This window comes from Arachis hypogaea, chromosome 14, assembly GCF_003086295.3.
Source record: "Arachis hypogaea cultivar Tifrunner chromosome 14, arahy.Tifrunner.gnm2.J5K5, whole genome shotgun sequence".
Taxonomy (NCBI): Eukaryota; Viridiplantae; Streptophyta; class Magnoliopsida; order Fabales; family Fabaceae; genus Arachis; species Arachis hypogaea.
In genome coordinates this window covers 116,956,867-116,967,644 of record NC_092049.1, presented here as the reverse complement: position 1 = coordinate 116,967,644, position 10,778 = coordinate 116,956,867, and the positions used below count along the sequence as shown (strand labels likewise).

Here is a 10,778-nt window from a genome sequence, read left to right as displayed (position 1 = left end):
ATCCTCCTTGCATTATTATTATTTTCGGCTGCCATCTCCTCTTCTTGTTTGAAAATTTCTGAAAGGTGCTTGCTGGATTGTTGTAATTTAGCTTCTCTTAGTTTCCTCTTCAGAGTCCTTTCAGGTTCTGGATCTGCTTCAACAAGAATGTTCTTGTCCTTACTCCTGCTCATATGAAAAAGAGGGACAGAAAAATAATAATAGGGATTCTTTTTACCACAGGTATAGAGGTTCCCCTATGTGAGTAGAAGAAGAAAAGAATGTAATGTAAAGAAAGAAACACGAGGGTAAGGAGAGCAGAGATGTGGGATGAAGAGAGGTGTTAGTAGATGAATAAATAAATAGAAGGAGATGAGAGAGAAGGAGAATTTTCGAAAATTATTTTTGAAAAAGAGTTAGTGATTTTCGAAAATAGTTTTTGAAAAAGGTTAGTAATTTTTTCGAAAATTAAAATAAAAAATTAAAATAATTAGTTAATTAAAAAGAAATTTTGAAAAAGAGGGAAGATATTTTCGAAAATTAGAGAGAGAGAGAGAGTTAGTTAGGTAGTTTTGAAAAAGATAAGAAACAAACAAAAAGTTAGTTAGTTAGTTGAAACAAATTTGAAAATCAATTTTGAAAAGATAAGAAGATAAGAAGTTAGAAAGGATATTTTAAAATCAAATTTTGAAAAAGATAAGATAAAGAGATATTTTTGAAAAGATATGATTGAAATTAGTTTTGAAAAAGATTTGATTTTTAAAATCACAATTAATGACTTGATTCACAAGAAATCACAAGATATAATTCTAGAACTCAAAGTTTGAATCTTTTTTAACAAGCAAGTAACAAACTTGAAATTTTTGAATCAAAACATTAATTGATGATGTTATTTTTGAAAATATGATGTAAAATTAAGAAAAAGATTTTTGAAAAATATTTTTTTGAAATTTTCGAAAATAGATAAGAAAAATGAAAAAGATTTGATTTTTGAAAAAGATTTTGGAAAAGATAAGATTTTTAAATTGAAAATTTGATTTGACTCATAAAAACAACTAGATTTTAAAAATTTTTGAAAAAGTCAAATCTAATTTTTGAAATTTTAAGAGAGAAAAAGGGAAAGATATTTTTTTTTTATTTTTTATGATGAGAGAGAAAAACATGAAAATGATGCAATGCATGAAAATTTTTTAGATCAAAACAATGAATGCATGCAAGAATGCTATGAATGTCAAGATGAACACCAAGAACACTTTGAAGATCAAGATGAACATCAAGAACTTATTTTTGAAAATTTTTTAATGCAAAGAAAACATGCAAGACACCAAACTTAAAAATCTTTCATGTATAGACACTATGAATGCAAGAATGCATATGAAAAACAAGAAAAGACACAAAACATGAAAACATCAAGATCAAACAAGAAGACTTACCAAGAACAACTTGAAGATCATGAAGAACACTATGAATGCATGAATTTTCGAAAAATGCAAGATGAATATGCAATTGACACCAAACTTATAACATGACACATGACTCAAACAAGAAACACAAAAATACATTTTTTTTTATGATTTTATGATTTTTTTGTATTTTCTTTTAATTTTTTCGAAAATCATTTGAAAAAGAAAAATAAGGATTCCAAAATTTTTAATATGAATTCCAGGAATCTTGCACTCTTATTCTAAAGCTCCAATCTGAGGGTTAGGCATGGCTTAATAGCCAGCCAAACTTTAGTATGTAACTCAGACATGCCACGGCTGACATTCCAATTAACTTGCCTCTATGCTAATGGTTGGAAGCCCCTATCCAAAAGAATTAGACATGGCTTTACAGCCAGCCAGGCTTCAACATGCTTCGTGAAACTCTAGAATTCATTCTTAAAAATTCTGAAGAAAAATATATTTTTGAAAAGATTGATTTTTTTTTTCGAAAATAAAGGAGAAATTTTTTTGAAAGATTTTTGAAAACTTTTTGAAAATAAAACAAAAAGAAAATTACCTAATCTGAGCAACAAGATGAACCGTTAGTTGTCCAAACTCGAACAATCCCCGGCAATGGCGCCAAAAACTTGGTGCACGAAATTGTGATCCCCGGCAACGGCGCCAAAAACTTGGTGCACGAAATTGTGATCTCAGGCAACGGCGCCAGAAACTCTATATGCACGTCTTAATAAATCGTTTTTCATTCACAACTTCGATACAACTAACCAGCAAGTGCACTGGGTCGTCCAAGTAATAAACCTTACGTGAGTAAGGGTCGATCCCACGGAGATTGTTGGTATGAAGCAAGCTATGGTCACCTTGTAAATCTCAGTCAGGCGAATATAAAATAGTTATGGAGTTTTCGAACATAAATAATAAATAAACATAAAATAAGGATAGAAACACTTATGTATATCATTGGTGAGAATTTCAGATAAGTGTATAGAGATGCTTTCGTTCCTCTGAACCTCTGCTTTCCTGCTGTCTTCATCCAATCAGTCTTACTCCTTTCCATGGCTGGCTTTATGTAAGGACATCACCGTTGTCAATGGCTACTATTTATCCTCTCTGGAAAATGGTCCGATGCGCTGTCACTGCATGGCTAATCGTCTGGAGGCATCACCCTTGTCAATGGCTGCATCCCATCCTCTTGTGAAAATGGTCCAAATTCTCTGTCACAGAACGGCTAATCATCTGAGGTTCTCGATCATACTGGAATAGGATTCACCCTCCTTTTGCGTCAGTCACTACATCCAGCACTCGCGAGTTTGAAGTTCGTCACAGTCATTCAATCCCAGAGTCCTACTCGGAATACCACAGACAAGGTTTAGACTTTCCGGACTCTCATGAATACCGCAATCAATCTAGCTTATACCACGAAGATTCTGATTAAGAGATCCAAGAGATACTCATTCAATCTAAGGTGGAACGGAAGTGGTTGTCAGGCACGCGTTCGTGGGGGAATGATGATGATTGTCACGTTCATCACATTCAGGTTGAAGTGTGAATGAATATCTTAGAAGCGGAATAAGTTGAATTGAATAGAAAAACAGTAGTACTTTGCATTAATCTTTGAGGAACAGCAGAGCTCCACACCTTAATCTATGGAGTGCAGAAACTCTACCATATGAAAATACATAAGTGATAATGGTTCAGGCATGGCCGAATGGCCAGCCCCCACGAAAGTCTAAGATAGCATAAAACTGATCAAAGATGTCTAATACAATAGTAAAAAGTCCTATTTATACTAAACTAGTTACTAGGGTTTACAGAAGTAAGTAATGGATGCATAAATCCACTTCCGGGGCCCACTTGGTGTGTTCTTGGGCTGAGCTTGAATGTTACACGTGTAGAGGTCAATCTTGGAGTTGAACGCCAGTTTGTAACGTATTTCTGGCGTTCAACTCTGGCTTGTGACGTGTTTCTGGCGTTTAACTCCAGACAGCAGCGTAGAACTGGCGTTCAACGACCTTTTACGTCATCTAAACTCGGCCAAAGTATGGACTATTATATATTTCTAGAAAGCCCTGAATGTCTACTTTCCAACGCAATTGGAAGCGCGCCATTTTGAGTTCTGTAGCTCCAGAAAATCTACTTTAAGTGAAGGGAGGTCAGAATCCAACAGCATCAGCAGTCCTTCTTCAACCTCTGAATCTGATTTTTGCTCAAGTCCCTCAATTTCAGCCAGAAAATACCTGAAATCACAGAAAAACACACAAACTCATAGTAAAGTCCAGAAATGTGAATTTAACATAAAAACTAATGAAAACATCCCTAAAAGTAACTAGATTCTACTAAAAACATACTAAAAACAATGCCAAAAAGCGTATAAATTATCTGCTCATCACAACACCAAACTTAAATTGTTGCTTGTCCCCAAGTAACTGAAAATCAAATAGGATAAAAAGAAGAGAATATACTATAAATTCCAAACTATCAATGAAACATAGCTCCAATCAGATGAGCGGGACTTGTAGCTTTTTGCCTCTTGAATAGTTTTGGCATCTCACTTTATCCATTGAGGTTCAGAATGATTGGCATCTATAGGAACTCAGAGTTCAGATAGTGTTATTGATTCTCCTAGTTCAGTATGATGATTCTTGAACACAGCTATTTTATGAGTCTTGGCCGTGGCCCTAAGCACTTTGTTTTCCAGTATTACCACCGGATACATAAATGCCACAGACACATAATTGGTTGAACCTTTTCAGATTGAGACTCAGCTTTGCTAAAATCCCCAATTAGAGGTGTCCAGGGTTCTTAAGCACACTCTTCTTTTGCTTTGGACCTTGACTTTAACCGCTCAGTCTCAAGTTTTCACTTGACACCTTCACGCCACAAGCACATGGTTAGGGACAGCTTGGTTTAGCCGCTTAGGCCATGATTTTATTCCTTTAGGCCCTCCTATCCACTGATGCTCAAAGCCTTGGGATCCTTTTTATTTACCCTTGCCTTTTGGTTTTAAGGGTTATTGGCTTTTTGCTCTTGCCTTTTGGTTTTAAGAGCTTTTGGCTTTTTCTGCTTGCTTTTTTTTTAATTATTTTTTTTTTGCAAGCTTTGTTCTTTGCTGCTTTTTCTTGCTTCAAGAATCATTTTTATGATTTTTCAGATTATCAAATAACATGTCTCCTTGTCATCATTCTTTCAAGATCCAACATATTTAACATTCTTAAACAACAACTTCAAAAGACATATGCACTGTTCAAGCATTCATTCAGAAAACAAGAAGCATTGTCACCACATCAATAATTAAACTAAGTTCAAGGATAAATTCGAAACTCATGTACTTCTTGTTCTTTTGAATTAAAACATTTTTCATTTAAGAGAGGTGCTGGATTCATAGGACATTCATAACTTTAAGACAAAGTTACTAAAGACTAATGATCATGTAATAAGACACAAACATGGATAAGCACTTAACATAAAGAAAACGAAAAACAGAGAATGTAAGAACAAGGAATGAATCCACCTTAGTGATGGTGGCGTTTCCTTCTTGAGGAACCAATGATGTCCTTGAGCTCTTCTATGTCTCTTCCTTGTCTTTGTTGCTCCTCCCTTATTGCTTTTTGATCTTCTCTAATTTCATGAAGGATGATGGAGTGCTCTTGATGTTCCACCTTTAATTGTCCCATGTTGGAACTTAATTCTCCTAGGGAGGTGTTGATTTGCTCCCAATAGTTTTGTGGAGGAAAATGCATTTGAGGCATCTCAGGGATTTCTTGATGGTGAGCTTCCTCATGTGTTTCTTGAGCTTCATGAGTGGGCTCTCTTGTTTGCTCCATCCTTTTCTTAGTGATGGGCTTGTGAGATGAATCTTTCCATCTCCCATGGCTCAGAGGTGGAAGCAATTGCCTTCCCTTTTCTCTTTCTTGAGGTTTCTCTGGCCTTAGGTGCCATTAATGGTAATGGAAAAACAAAAAGCTTATGCTTTTACCACACCAAACTTAGAATATTGCTTGCCCTCGAGCAAGAGAAGAAAGAATAGAAGAAGAAGAAGAAGAAGATATGGAGGAGATGGAGGGATGTGTGTATGGATGTGAGTGGTGAATGGAAAACAGAAGGGATGACCATGAATGGAGAGAGAGAGAGGGTGAGGTGGGTGGGAATCCTGTGAGATTCACAGATCCTGAGATGATCTTGTGGTGTCCACAGATCCTGAGGTGTCAAGGATTTACATCCCTGCACCCATTAGGCATGTAAAATGCCTTTGCATGCAATTCTGGCGTTTAAACTCCGAATTGATGCTTGTTCTGGGTGTTCAACGCCCAGATGCAGCATATTTCTGGCGTTGAACGCCAGCCAGATGCTTGTTTCTGGTGTTCAGCGCTAGCTCTTCTTGACTGCGCATTTCTGGCGTCTGAACGCCAGGATGCTGCTTGGAACGCCAGAAACATGCTCTGTTCTGGCGTTGAACGCTAGACAGATGCTCCTTACTGGCGTTTAAACGCCAGTAAGCCCTTCCTCCAGGGTGTGATTTTTCTTCTGCTGTTTTTGATTCTGTTTTTGATTTTTCTATTTATTTTGTGACTCCACATGATCATGAACCTAATAAAACATGAAAGAACAATGAAAATAAAAATAAAATTAGATAAATAAAAATTAGGTTGCCTCCCAACAAGCGCTTCTTTAATGTCAATAGCTTGACAGTGGGCTCGCATGGAGCCTCACAGGTGTTCAGAGCATTGTTGAGACTCTCCAACACCAAACTTAGAGTTTGGATATGGGAGTTCAACACCAAACTTAGAATTTGGTTGTGGCCTCCCAATACCAAACTTAGAGTTTGACTGTGGGAGCTCTGGTTGACTCTGTTTTGAGAGAAGCTTACTGTGCCTCTTTTCCATGTTCACAGAAGGATAATCTTGAGTTTGAAACACAAGGGAGTCCTCATTCACTTGAAGGACTAGTTCACCTCTGTCAACATCAATCACAGCTCTTGCTGTGGCTAGGAAGGGTCTTCCAAGGATGATGGATTCATCCTCGTCCTTCCCAGTATCTAGGACTATGAAATCAGCAGGGATGTAAAGGCCTTTAACCTTTACTAACACGTCCTCTACTTGTCCATAAGCCTATTTTCTTGAATTGTCTGCCATCTCTAATGAGATTTTAGCAGCTTGCACCCCAAAGATTCCCAGTTTCTCTATTACAGAGAGAGGCATGAGGTTTATCCCTGAACCAAGGTCACATAGAGCATTCTCAAAGGTCATGGTGCCTATGGTACAAGGTATTAGGAACTTTCCAAGATCCTGTTTCTTCTGAGGCAATGTCAGTTGATCTAGATCACTCAGTTCATTGGTGAACAAGGGAGGTTCATCTTCCCAAGTCTCAATACCAAATAAATTGGCATTTAGCTTCATGATTGCACCAAGGTACTTGGTAACTTGCTCCTCAGTAACATCCTCATTCTCTTCAGAAGAGGAATACTCATCAGAGCTCATGAATGGCATAAGGAGGTTTAATGGAATCTCTGTGGTCTCTAGATGAGCCTCAAATTCCTTTGGTTCCTCAGAGGGAAACTCCTTATTGATCACTGGACGTCCCAGGAGGTCTTCCTCCTTGGGATTCACGTCCTTGTCCTCTTTTGTGGTTTTGGCCATGATGGTCAATTCAATGGCCTTGCACTCTCCTTTTGGATTTTCTTCTGTATTACTTGGGAGAGTACTAGGAGGGATTTCAGTGATCCTTTTACTCAGCTGGCCCACTTGTGCTTCCAAATTTCTAATGGAAGACCTTGTTTCATTCATGGTACTCACAGTGGCCTTAGATAGATCAGAGACTAAGTTTGCTACATTAGAAATATTTTGTTCAGAGTTCTCTGTCTGTTGCTGAGTGGATGATGGAAAAGGCTTGCTATTGCTAAACCTATTTCTTCCACCATTATTAAAGCCTTGTTGAGGCTTTTGTTGATCCTTCCATAAGAGATTTGGGTGATTTCTCCATAATGGGTTATAGGTGTTTCCATAGGGTTCACCCATGTAATTTACCTCTGCTATTGCAGGGTTCTCAGGATCATAAGCTTCTTCTCCAGAAGATGCCTCTTGAGTACTGTTGGATGCAGCTTGCATTCCATTCAGATTCTGAGAAATCATATTGACTTGCTGAGTCAATATTTTATTCTGAGCCAATATAGCATTCAGAGTATCAATTTCAAGAACTCCCTTCTTTATAGGCGTCCCATTATTCACAGGATTCCTTTCAGAAGTGTACATGAACTGGTTATTAGCAACCATGTCAATGAGTTCTTGAGCTTTTGCAGGCGTTTTCTTTAGGTGAATGGATCCACCTGCAGAAGTATCCAATGACATTTTAGCTAATTCAGACAGACCATCATAGAATATATCCAGGATGGTCCATTCTGAAAGCATGTCAGAAGGACACTTTTTGGTCAGCTCCTTGTATCTCTCCCAAGCTTCATAGAGGGACTCACCTTCTTTCTGTCTGAAGGTTTGAACATCCACTCTAAGCTTACTCAGCTTTTGAGGAGGAAAGAACTTGGCTAAGAAAGCCTTGACCAGCTTATCCCAAGAGTTCAGGCTATCTTTGGGTTGAGAGTCCAACCACACTCTAGCTCTGTCTTTTACAGTAAAGGGAAAAAGCATGAGCCTGTAGACTTAAGGATCTACTCCATTAGTCTTAACAATATCACAGATCTGCAAGAATTCAGTTAAGAACTGAAAAGGATCTTCAGATGGAAGTCCATGGAACTTGCAGTTTTGCTGCATCAAAGAAACTAATTGAGGTTTCAGCTTAGAATTGTTTGCTCCAATGGTAGGGATGGAGATGCTTCTTCCATGTAAATTGGAATTAGGTGCAGTGAAGTCACCAAGCATTCTCCTTGCATTATTATTATTTTCGGCTGCCATCTCCTCTTTTTGTTCGAAAATTTCTGACAGGTGCTTGCTGGATTATTGTAATTTAGCTTCTCTTAGTTTCCTCTTCAGAGTCCTTTCAGGTTCTGGATCTGCGTCAACAAGAATATTCTTTTCCTTGCTCCTGCTCATATGAAAAAGAAGGAACAGAAAAATAATAATAATAGGGATCCTTTTTACCCAAGTATAGAGGTTTCCTTATGTGAGTAGAAGAAAAGAAGAAGAGAAAATCTGAACTCAGAGAGAGAGAGAGAGTTCAGATTTTTGGTGAGTGAGGAAGAGATGTTAGTAAATAAATAAATAAATAGAAGGAGATGAGAGAGAGAGAGAATTTTCGAAAATTATTTTTTTGAAAAAGAGTTAGTGATTTTCGAAAATTGTTTTTGAAAAAGGTTAGTAATTTTCGAAAATTAAAATCAAAAATTAAAATAATTAGTTAATTAAAAAGAAATTTTGAAAAAGAGGGAGATATTTTCGAAAATTAGAGAGAGAGAGTTAGTTAGGTAGTTTTGAAAAAGATAAGAAACAAACAAAAAGTTAGTTAGTTAGTTGCAACAAATTTTGAAAATCAATTTTTTTTAAAAAGATAAGAAGATAAGAAGTTAGAAAAGATATTTTAAAATCAAATTTTTGAAAAAGATATGATTTTGAAAAAGGTAAGATAAAAGGATATTTTTGAAATGATATGATTGAAATTAGTTTTAAAAAAAAGATTTGATTTTTAAAATCACAATTAATGACTTGATTCACAAGAAATCACAAGATATGATTCTAGAACTTAAAGTTTGAATCTTTCTTAACAAGCAAGTAACAAACTTGAAATTTTTGAATCAAAACATTAATTGATGATATTATTTTCGAAAATTATGTGGTAAAGATAAAAAAAAGATTTTTGAAAAATATTTTTAAAAATTTTTGAAAATAAATAAGAAAAGTGAAAAATATATGATTTTTGAAAAAGATTTTGAAAAAGATAAGATTTGAAAATTTGATTTGACTCATAGAAAACAACTAGATTTTAAAAATTTTTGAAAAAGTCAACTTAAATTTTCGAATTTTATGAGAGGAAAAAGGGAAAGATATTTTTTTATTTTTTTTTTTTGAATTTTTATGATGAGAGAGAAAAACATGAAAATGATGCAATGCATTAAAATTTTTAGATCAAAACAATGAATGCATACAAGAATGCTATGAATGTCAAGATGAACACCAAGAACACTTTGAAGATCATGATGAACATCAAGAACATATTTTTTGAAAAATTTTTGATGCAAAGAAAACATGCAAGACACCAAACTTAGAAATTTTTTATGCTTAGACTCTATGGATGCAAAAATGCACATGAGAAACAAGAAAAGACACAAAACAAGAAAACATCAAGATCAAACAAGAAGATTTACCATGAACAACTTGAAGATCATGAAGAACACTATGAATGCATGAATTTTTTCGAAAAATGCAAGATGAGTATGCAATTGACACCAAACTTGAAATTGACTCAAGACTCAAACAAGAAACACAAAATATTTTTGATTTTTTATGATTTTGTGATTTTTTTTTGTATTTTTCAAAAATTATTTGTGAAAAAGAAAAATAAGGATTCCAAAATTTTTAATATGAATTCCAGGAATTTTTGTACTCTTAGTCTAAAGCTCCAATCTGAGGGTTAGGCATGGCTTAATAGCTAGCCAAGCTTTAGCATGTAACATCAGAATATACTGCTCATTACTTATCAAATTAACTTGCCTCTATGCCGATGGTTGGAAGCCCCTATCCAAAAGAATTAGACATGGCTTTACAGCCAGCCAGGCTCCAACATTTTTCATGAAACTCTAGAATTCATTCTTAAAAATTCTGAAGAACATAAATTAGAATAAAAATTTTTTTTGAAAAGAATTTTAATTTTTTTTTTCGAAAACAGATGAGAAATTTTTGAAAGATTTTTGAAAAATTTTTGAAAATAAAAAAAAAAGAAAATTACCTAATCTGAGCAACAAGATGAACCGTCAGTTGTCCAAACTCGAACAATCCCCGGCAACGGCGCCAAAAACTTGGTGCACGAAATTGTGATCTCAGGCAACGGCGCCAAAAACTCTGTACGCACGTCTTAATAAATCATTTTTCATTCACAACTTCGATACAACTAACCAGCAAGTGCACTAAGTCGTCCAAGTAATAAAACCTTACGTGAGTAAGGGTCGATCCCACGGAGATTGTTGGTATGAAGCAAGCTATGGTCACCTTGTAAATCTCAGTCAGGCGGATATCAAATGGTTATAGTATTTTCGAAAATTAATAATAAATAAATAGAAAATAAAGATAGAAATACTTATGTAATTCATTGGTGGGAATTTCAGATAAGCGTATAGAGATGCGTTTGTTCCTCTGAACTTCTGCTTTCCTACTGTCTTCATCCAATCAATCTTACTCCTTTCCATGGCTGGCTTTA

General features: G+C 35.5%; 1 non-coding gene across 1 annotated transcript; it reads left to right on the top strand.

Moving 5' to 3' along the window:
• Nucleotides 1-7,819: 7,819 nt before the first annotated feature.
• LOC112746649 (small nucleolar RNA R71) lies at nucleotides 7,820-7,927 on the top strand. The gene has a single exon (XR_003174520.1). It is a non-coding gene; the product is annotated as a small nucleolar RNA R71 (small nucleolar RNA).
• Nucleotides 7,928-10,778: the final 2,851 nt, after the last annotated feature.